The sequence below is a fragment of the Erinaceus europaeus genome, chromosome 15, assembly GCF_950295315.1.
Source record: "Erinaceus europaeus chromosome 15, mEriEur2.1, whole genome shotgun sequence".
Classification (NCBI taxonomy): domain Eukaryota; kingdom Metazoa; phylum Chordata; class Mammalia; order Eulipotyphla; family Erinaceidae; genus Erinaceus; species Erinaceus europaeus.
This window is the reverse complement of record NC_080176.1, coordinates 46,703,313-46,711,867: the sequence shown is the minus strand read 5'-3', so window position 1 is coordinate 46,711,867 and position 8,555 is coordinate 46,703,313.

The following is an 8,555-nucleotide window of genomic DNA, read 5'->3' as shown; positions in this document are numbered from 1 at the left end:
GGGGAAGCAAACTTAAAGGAGAAGAAGAAGGAGGAGGAGAAGAAGAAGGTGAAGGAGGAGAAGGAGAAGAAGGAGAAGGAGAAGGAGGAGAAGGAGAAGGAGGAGGAGGAGGAGGAGGAGGAGAAGGAGAAGGAGAAGGAGAAGGAGAAGGAGAAGGAGAAGGAGAAGGAGAAGGAGAAGGAGAAGGAGAAGGAGAAGGAGAAGGAGAAGGAGAAGGAGAAGGAGAAGGAGAAGACGAAACCTGCCCAAGGGCCTTGAGCTGTTCAGGAATTAGAAAAGAAGATTCAAGTGCTGGTTTATCTGGGAGCAAATCCAAAAATCATGAAGGCTTTCTTTGTTATTATCATGTGCATTATCAGTCTTGAATTTCCCTTTGATTCTCTCACAGATAATAAATGTCGAGTGGACTGATATTAGCACATGCACAGGTTCTGGATAACTGATAGAATTCCCGATTTCTAGAGTTTGGGGTCTTAGAGGGTATACTCATTCTTGGAAATGGACTTGTCTCAAACAAAGATGATTTTATACCTTCTGAGTTAAAAAGTATGGTCCTAAAAAGACTCAAGTAATGAACAATATTCTATTTCCAATGATCTGTGTTCTCAGAGGTTGGTGGTGGTGAAGAGAAACAGATTTCTGTACTGTAAGAGCTCAGTTTGGTGCTAGGAGTAATCTAGGAGCAGCATGACTAAGAGAAGGAAGGATGGAAAGAAGGAAGAAAAGGAGGAAGGAAGGAAGGAAGGAAGGAAGGAAGGAAGGAAGGAAGGAAGGAAGAGAGAAAGAGAGAGAGAAGGAGGGAGGGAGGGAGGGAGGGAGGGAGGATTTACTAAGAGCCAATTCTTCCTTTCCCCACTTTGTCTTCCCCTCTTTTCTTGATTTCTCTCTGTCCACCCAACAACAGCAATGGCAACAATAACAAGGGCAACAAAATGGGAAAAATGGCTACCCGGAGCAGTGGATTAGTAGTGCAGGCACCAAACCCAAGCGATGAAAACCCTAGAGGGAAAAAAAAAAAAAAGCAAAAACATCAGAAGTCCTAGGTTTACCAGTCTGTGCACTTCTTCTTCTTCTAGCGTTTGCCCTTCTTCCGTAGCCAGTCAACAGCGTCAGGTTGAGCCTGATGTAAAGTTTCGAGTCTGTGCACTAAGGAAGTTACACAAATATTTATTTACTTCACCCAAAAGAGAACATAGTTAAGTCCTACCCTCTTCACTTATTTAACGTCTGACCTAGGATGACAGGCTTAACGTCTCTGGCCTTAGTTTTTTTTATATATTAAAAGAGATTAGCAGTAAGAAACAATGAGAAGGCCAGAGAAAGACCCTCAGCAGTGGACTGCAGTATTTGTATCTTGAGGCCCCAGGTCCTTTTTTTTTCTTTTTTAATTTTTTATTTATAAAAAGGAAACATTGACTGAACCATAGGATAAGAGGGGTACAACTCCACACAGTTCCCACCACCAGAACTCTGTATCCCTTCCTCTGCCCTGATAGCTTTCCTATTCTTTTTTTTTATCCCTGAAATTCATAAGGAACTTTATTTTAAATGTAACTCATTAAATCTTTTTTTTTTAATTTAAGAAAGTATTAATTAACAAAACCATAGGGTAGGAGGGGTACAATTCCACACAATTCCCACCACCCATTCTCCATTTCCCACCCCCTCCCCTGATAGCTTTCCCATTCTCTATCCCTCTGGGAGCATGGACCCAGGGTCATTGTGGGTTGCAGAAGGTAGAAGGTCTGGCTTCTGTAATTGCTTCCCCGCTGAACATGGGTGTTGACTGGTCGGTCCATACTCCCAGTCTGCCTCTCTCTTTCCCTAGTAGGGTGGGTCTCTGGGGAAGCTGAGCTCCAGGACACGTTGGTGGGGTCTTCAGTCCAGGGAAGCCTGGCCGGCATCCTGATGACATCTGGAACCTGGTGACTGAAAAGAGAGTTAACATACGAAGCCAAACAAGTTGTTGAGCAATCATGGACCCAAGCTTGGAATAGTGGAGAGGAAGTGTTAGGGGGATACTCACTGCAAACTCTAGTGTACTTCTGCTTTCAGGTATATATTTTGCAGTAGTTTATGAATACGTGTGAACATATGCTCTCTCTCACAGAAACTGGTGTATATCTAGGTTTTGGGACTTTGTTAGAAAGTGAACCACCTGAGATGGAATTAGAGTATACTATAAAAGGAAAGGTCTCACCCGAGTAATGAAGCTTCTTCTTCTTCTAGTGTTTGCCCTTCTTCCGTAGCCAGTCAACAGCATCAGGTTGAGCCTGATGTAAAGTTTCGAGACCTCCTTTGAATCTGGAGAGGTGGCAGTCATTGACTATGTGGGTCATAGTCTGTCTGTAGTAATGAAGCTGAAGGGTTGTCATTCCACACATGTAGTCTCTGGACACAGTCTGAAGTGAAGCATGTTGAGGTGGCAATCGTTGTGTTGGCTAGGTTGTGATCGGCAGATACAATATTATTTGATATGGATTGGGAGAGGCATACGGGAAAGTGGGTCCTATCCAATGGTTCCAAGACTGGGGGAAATAGAGGCTCTATAGTGGAGATGTGAGGTTCCTGCTGTCTTAGGGTTCAAAAAGAATCGATAGTTAATGTTATCATCACATTATTTGGTAATTGGGTTAACTTTGAAAGGTCCTTTTGTTAGGGTTTGCTGTACAGTACCCAGTATCTTGTATATAGCTGTGCTATTGGTTGCTTCTGATCTACTTGGTCTAGGCTTTTGAGAGAGTCTGCATATCAATTACACTGCATATATTGAGAAAAGATTCAGTTTGTGTTTTGAAAAACTTCGAGACATACAATTAATTTTCCCCCTCATATTAATTAACTAGTGATGTATATGAGTACATTTTACTATGAGTGTACATAAACACCATTCCCACCACCAAAAGACTGTGACCCATCCCTCCCACCCACTCCCACCCCCCACTGGCCCAGGAAGCTGCATGTCTACCCCTCACCTCAAGGTTATTACTTTGGTGCCCTACTTAGCTTTCCTATTCTTTAACCTTCTGGGAGTATGGACCCAGGTCATTGTGGGACGCAGAAGGTGGAAGGTCTGGCTTCTATAGTTGCTTCCCCACTGAACATGGGCGTTGACCGGTCGATCCATACTCCCAGCCTGTCTCTCTCTTTCCCTAAAAGGGAAAGGCTCTGGGGAAGCGAGGCTCCAGGACATATTGGTGGGGTCGTCTGTCCAGGAAAGTCTGGTTGGCATCATGCTAGCATCTGGAACCTGGTGGTTGAAAAGAGAGTTAACATACAAAGCCAAACAAATTGCTGACCAATCATGGACCTAAAGGCTGGAATAGTGCAGATGAAGAGTTTCGGGGGTCCTACATTTTGTAGATAGGTAATAGGCATATTTTAGCTATATTCCAAAGGGCCTGTGGCTATACTAGTTGTTTTTTGTTTGTTTGTTTGTTTGTTTTTCTCTTTTTCTCCCTGAGCCTGGAATCTGATATACAGGTGGATCCAAATTATTGTCTGGGGAGATGATGTCATGGATAGAAAAAGGACCAGAAAGCTGGATCAGGGAAGAGAGTAGCTCTCTAATATGGGAAAGGGGTATAAATACTGTTGACTGTAAACCCCATTGATTTGATGTGGTCTGGGGCCCATATTCAGCTTAGGAGCCTATGTGACCTCTGCATCCCTTTAGATCTGAGATCACATTCTGTGATCATGAGTAGGAACATTCCAAGCTGCCCCAATATTGGCCTACCTTCCTCAGGTACAGCATAGAGTATGTTGTCCAGCCTCCCTTCAAGGACAGAACACTCTTTACTGTTGCTGATCCAAGTTGAGGCTCCAGGTTCTATCACAAGAGGTCTTGGGCCCTATTCCTGGCAACATAGATAACACAGTAGAGTCACAATCTACTCTGCTCTCTCTTGATCTCTCTCTCTCTCTCAATAAATCTTTAAGCTATACTATTTTAAGATCCAAAGGGGAAATCTCTAGAAATCTCCTTATAGGGGTCTAAATCATAGCATATGTTCAACAAGAGTTAGCTCTTAGTACATCCTTTCTTCCTCCCTCCCTTCCTATCTCCCTCCCTTCCTTCCTCCCTTCCTTCCTTCCAAGGCATCACTCAATTCTGGTTATTGGTAATAGATTGACTCTAGGACCTTTCAAATGGCAAGCCGTGTATATTACCACTGTGTATCTCCTTGGCTCCTAACTTTCACTCTTAAAGTCCAGTTCAAAAAAATTTTTCTGATATTTTTTTCTGCTATATAATCATACAGGAAATACAAATCAGGACTGGGAAAATGACACAGCTGGTGGAGCACAGAACTTGCATGTCCGAGTCTCCTGGTTTCCTTTTGGATGTCTCATGTGTCAGAGCAGTGTTCTAGTCTCTCTCTCTCTCTCCTCTCTCTCTCTCTCTCTCTCTCTGTCTCTCTCTCTCTCTCTCTATATATATATATATATATATATACACACATATATATATAACACATTGAATTGATGCATCTTTTTAACAATGTAAAACTAATATTTAAACTATTAATAAGGAATCCTCTGGGACTGAAGAGGCTGCTCAGCAGTAGAAACTGGGTTTTACTGAGTTGATCCCTGTACCATATGAGAGCAACAACAAAACAGGTAGAACTACATGGATGGTGCATCAGTGCTTTGCATTTTCTCTCTCCTGCTCTCCCCCTTTTTATTTTGCCTCCAGTTATTACTGAGGCTTGATGCTGGCACTATAAATCCACTGCTCCTGGAGGCCATTTTTTCCCATTTTTTTTTATTGTATAAGACAGAGAGAAATTGAGAGAGGAGAGTGGGCAGAGAGGGAGAGAGAAGGATTAACTCTTGACTCTTGCAGATGTGCTTCATTGCTTGTGAAGCCACTTCCCTCAAGAAGGAACAGGGGTTCATGTGTGGCTCCTTGTGCTTAGTACTTTGTGTGCTTAACTCTGTGTGCCACGGCCAGGCCTCCAGGGGCCCTTTCTACACATACACACGTATTTTCCCTCTTCTCTCTCTCTCTCTCCACAAACACACAAAACCACTTTCATTTAAGAAAATAATAATAATAATACCCCAGCTGCCCACCTGCAGGGGTGTCACTTCACAGGCAGTGAAGCAGGTCTGCAGGTGTCTAACTTTCTCTCCCCCTCTCTGTCTTCCCCTCCTCTCTCCATTTCTGTCCTATCTAACAAGGGCAACAACAATAATAACTACAATAATAAAAAACAAGAAGGGCAACAAAAGGGAAAATAAATAAATAAATAAATAAATATTTTTTAAAATTTAATTGAAAATAATAATAATAATTTGAGTTAGGAAGGTGATTCAGCAATAAAGTGTACGTGAGACCCTAAATTCAGTCTGGTACGTTACAAAAAAGAGAAACAATCCTCCATAAGTTAGAATGTGAATAGCTATCTGTAATGCGATATAAAATGACTGCTGGGTCCATACTCCCATGGGGTTAAAGAATAGGAAAGCTGGGCTGTGGAGATAACATAATTGTTATGCAAATGCATTACAAGCCTGAGGCTCTGAGATCTCAGGTTTAACCCCCAGCACCACCATATGCCAGAACTGAGCAGTGTTCTGGTCTCAGTATCTTTCCTTCTGTATCTACTCTTCTACTCTTTCTCATTAAAATAAAATAAATGAAAATATTAAAAAAAAAAAAAAAAAGAATAGGAAAGCTATCAGGGCAAGGGATGGGATACAGAGCTCTGGTGGTGGGAATTATACCCATTATCCTATGGTCTTGTCAGTGTTTCCATTTTATAAATAAATAAATAATTTTTAAAAGGTTCTTCTAGAATAGATAAAATAGAATTACAGAAAAGGAAATAATTATTTCTTTCTTTGGAATGTCAGAACTTATTTGAAGAAATTGTATTACTTCAACCTGCATTTGAGGGAAAAAAAAAAGAAATGACATGAATTTGCATTTCTCCGCAAAGTTGCAGTTAAGGTTTTGTTGATCTGCATGACATCCATCCATAGTCAATCATATACTTAAAGCCTATTATGAGTCAGAAACTGTTACAATAAACTAAAATCACAAAAAAGTGTGAAGACATGGTATTTCCTTCAAGGAGTTTACAGTATAATGATTGATACAGGATAGTTCTTTCATTTGTATTCTGAAATTTTCTATCAATTATCCTTCTGAAAAGTAGTCATGGTATTTTGGGGCACATTTGCAGCAACTGTCATTGTGGCCATAACTTGGGCCTTTATTAAAGTATAGAAAATTTTAGGGTCCAGGTGGTGACCTGCCAATGCCCATGTTCAGCCAGGAACCAATTACAAAAGCCAGACCTTCCACCTTCTGCACCCCATAATGACCCTGAGTCCATACTCCAACAGGGTTTAAGAATAGGAAAGCTACCAGGGGAGGAGATGGGATACGGAGTTCTGGTGGTGGGAATTGTGTGGAGTTGTACCCCTCTTATCCTATGGTTTTGCCAGTGTTTCCTTTTTAGAAATAAAAAATTTTTTAAATTAAGATTTCAATTCAGACCGATTTTTGAGCTCCTATATATCACTAGATACACAAGTATGTGTATATGTATCAGATACATCTGAATGTGAAGAGTTTGCATTTTAATGAGAGTCTGAAATAATCTATTCACATAGACTATGGCAAAAATCTTAAGATAATCTTTCTGTATGGGAAAACTTAAGGAGGAAATAGTATAAATAAAACTAAAATTTATTAAGCTAGTTTTTTGTGTGCTAGCAGAATTGTTTCTGTCCTAACGTCTGCAGGCACACAAGAAAATCAAATTAAATGTTGGATTGATTGTCTAATTTGTGTATCTTGACATCTACTGTGTAAACTTAAGTCTCTGTTTCCTCAGAACTGTTGGACAGGGATCTTGTATTTCTCACCAGGAAATTTTCTACCAAAGAGACAGAAGAGATTAGAGCAATAAACAAATTGGTATGGCCTAAGCAGACCTGGCACTTTTCTACAATTAGATAGCTTTCCTGTTTCCAGGCCAAACTATATTGTTTAAAAATCCAGTATCACCCAAGAGATAGCTGGTGTAGGATATAAATGTCAAAGAAAATAGTATAGGATAAGTCAAATAGAAATAAAGATTGATAACATAATAGTAAAAGAGACATGCCTACAACAAAACAGAACATAAAATCAGAGCAGTTGCAAGTAGCAATTGACAAATCCACAAAATTGGCAGACAGCTTTAATAAATCTCTACAAGAAACAGAGTTATGGGGGTCTGGAGGCCATGCACTGGGTTAAGTGCACCTAGTACGAAGCACAAGGATCTTGGTTCAAGCCCCCACCCAGCTCCAGACCTGCAGGGGGGGGGGGGCTGCTTCACAGGCAGTGAAGCAAGTCTCTCCTCCTATCTTCCTTCCCCTCTCAACTTCTTCCTGTCCTATTTAAAAAAAAAAAAAAATCTAAAAAAAATGGCTCATATTTTTTAGTGGATTCATAGTGCAGGCAAGGAGCCCCAGTGACAACCCTGGAGGCAAAAAAAAAAAAAGAAAGAAAAAATTTTAAAAAGCTAATGATAATAAAAGAGTTATGAAGCACCAAATATTAGGATAAAATATATTTAAACAACAAAACTAATCATCTGGTAAAAACTGTTAATTACCTTACTAAACAAATAAAAAACACTTTCATATATATTTTCAAGTCTTAGTGAAACTTTTTTGTTGTTGTTGCCTCTAGGGTTATTGCTGGGGATCAGTGCACGTTATAGACTCAGATTCCAAGATGTGGGACAGGAATGAAGCGAGCCACTTCTTTGCCGCGGGGCCCAGGTTAAGAATGAGTTCTGGGGTGATGTTATCATAGCCAGCAGCTGTTCCCAGTTTAAGCGTCTTCCAGTTCAGACAGTGTAAAGGGAGAGATTTTTGGAGATGGACAAGATAACCGGAAGTGGGATGACCACTCATGGGAAATTTCTCTTTTCCAGACTGGGTCGATCTTAGCACGTCCAACTTGAGTTAGGTGACTGGCCCCTGAGTTTGGAGATACGGGAGGATGGGAGACGGAGACGGGAGGGGGTTGGCTACCGGCACCCAGTCTGTAAAGAAGCTTCCGGGCCTTCCTGCTTGAGTGGGTGAAGTTCAGACTTTCCGTGAGTTGTTGCCAGCGGGCTTGGCGTGCTGCATCCAGGGAGGCAATGAGATGGTCAGCCACATCTGGGTGGCCCGACTCATCATACTGCTTTAGTAGTTGCTCGCATTCAGCATCAAGACAAGGCGTATAGTTAGCACGTCTCCCACGAGGAATGGCTTGGGAAGCTGCTTTGAAGATGGCTTGGCGGAAGCACCTGTAGGAATCTTCAGAGGGGATAGAGTTAATTGGAATTGCAGGAATAGATTTGTTGGTAAGATCACTGAACAGACGCCAGTTTGCTTTCCGAAAGTTCCATCTTAGTTTCTCCGAGCACAGAATCAGTGGGAGCTGGAGACCAATGTGGATGATAGCTGGGCGGTGATGACTGTGCGGGAAGATCTTGAGAACTTGTCTCGTAGCAGGAAAGGCTTGGCTGTTGACTGTGCTAATCCAGCACAGGTCG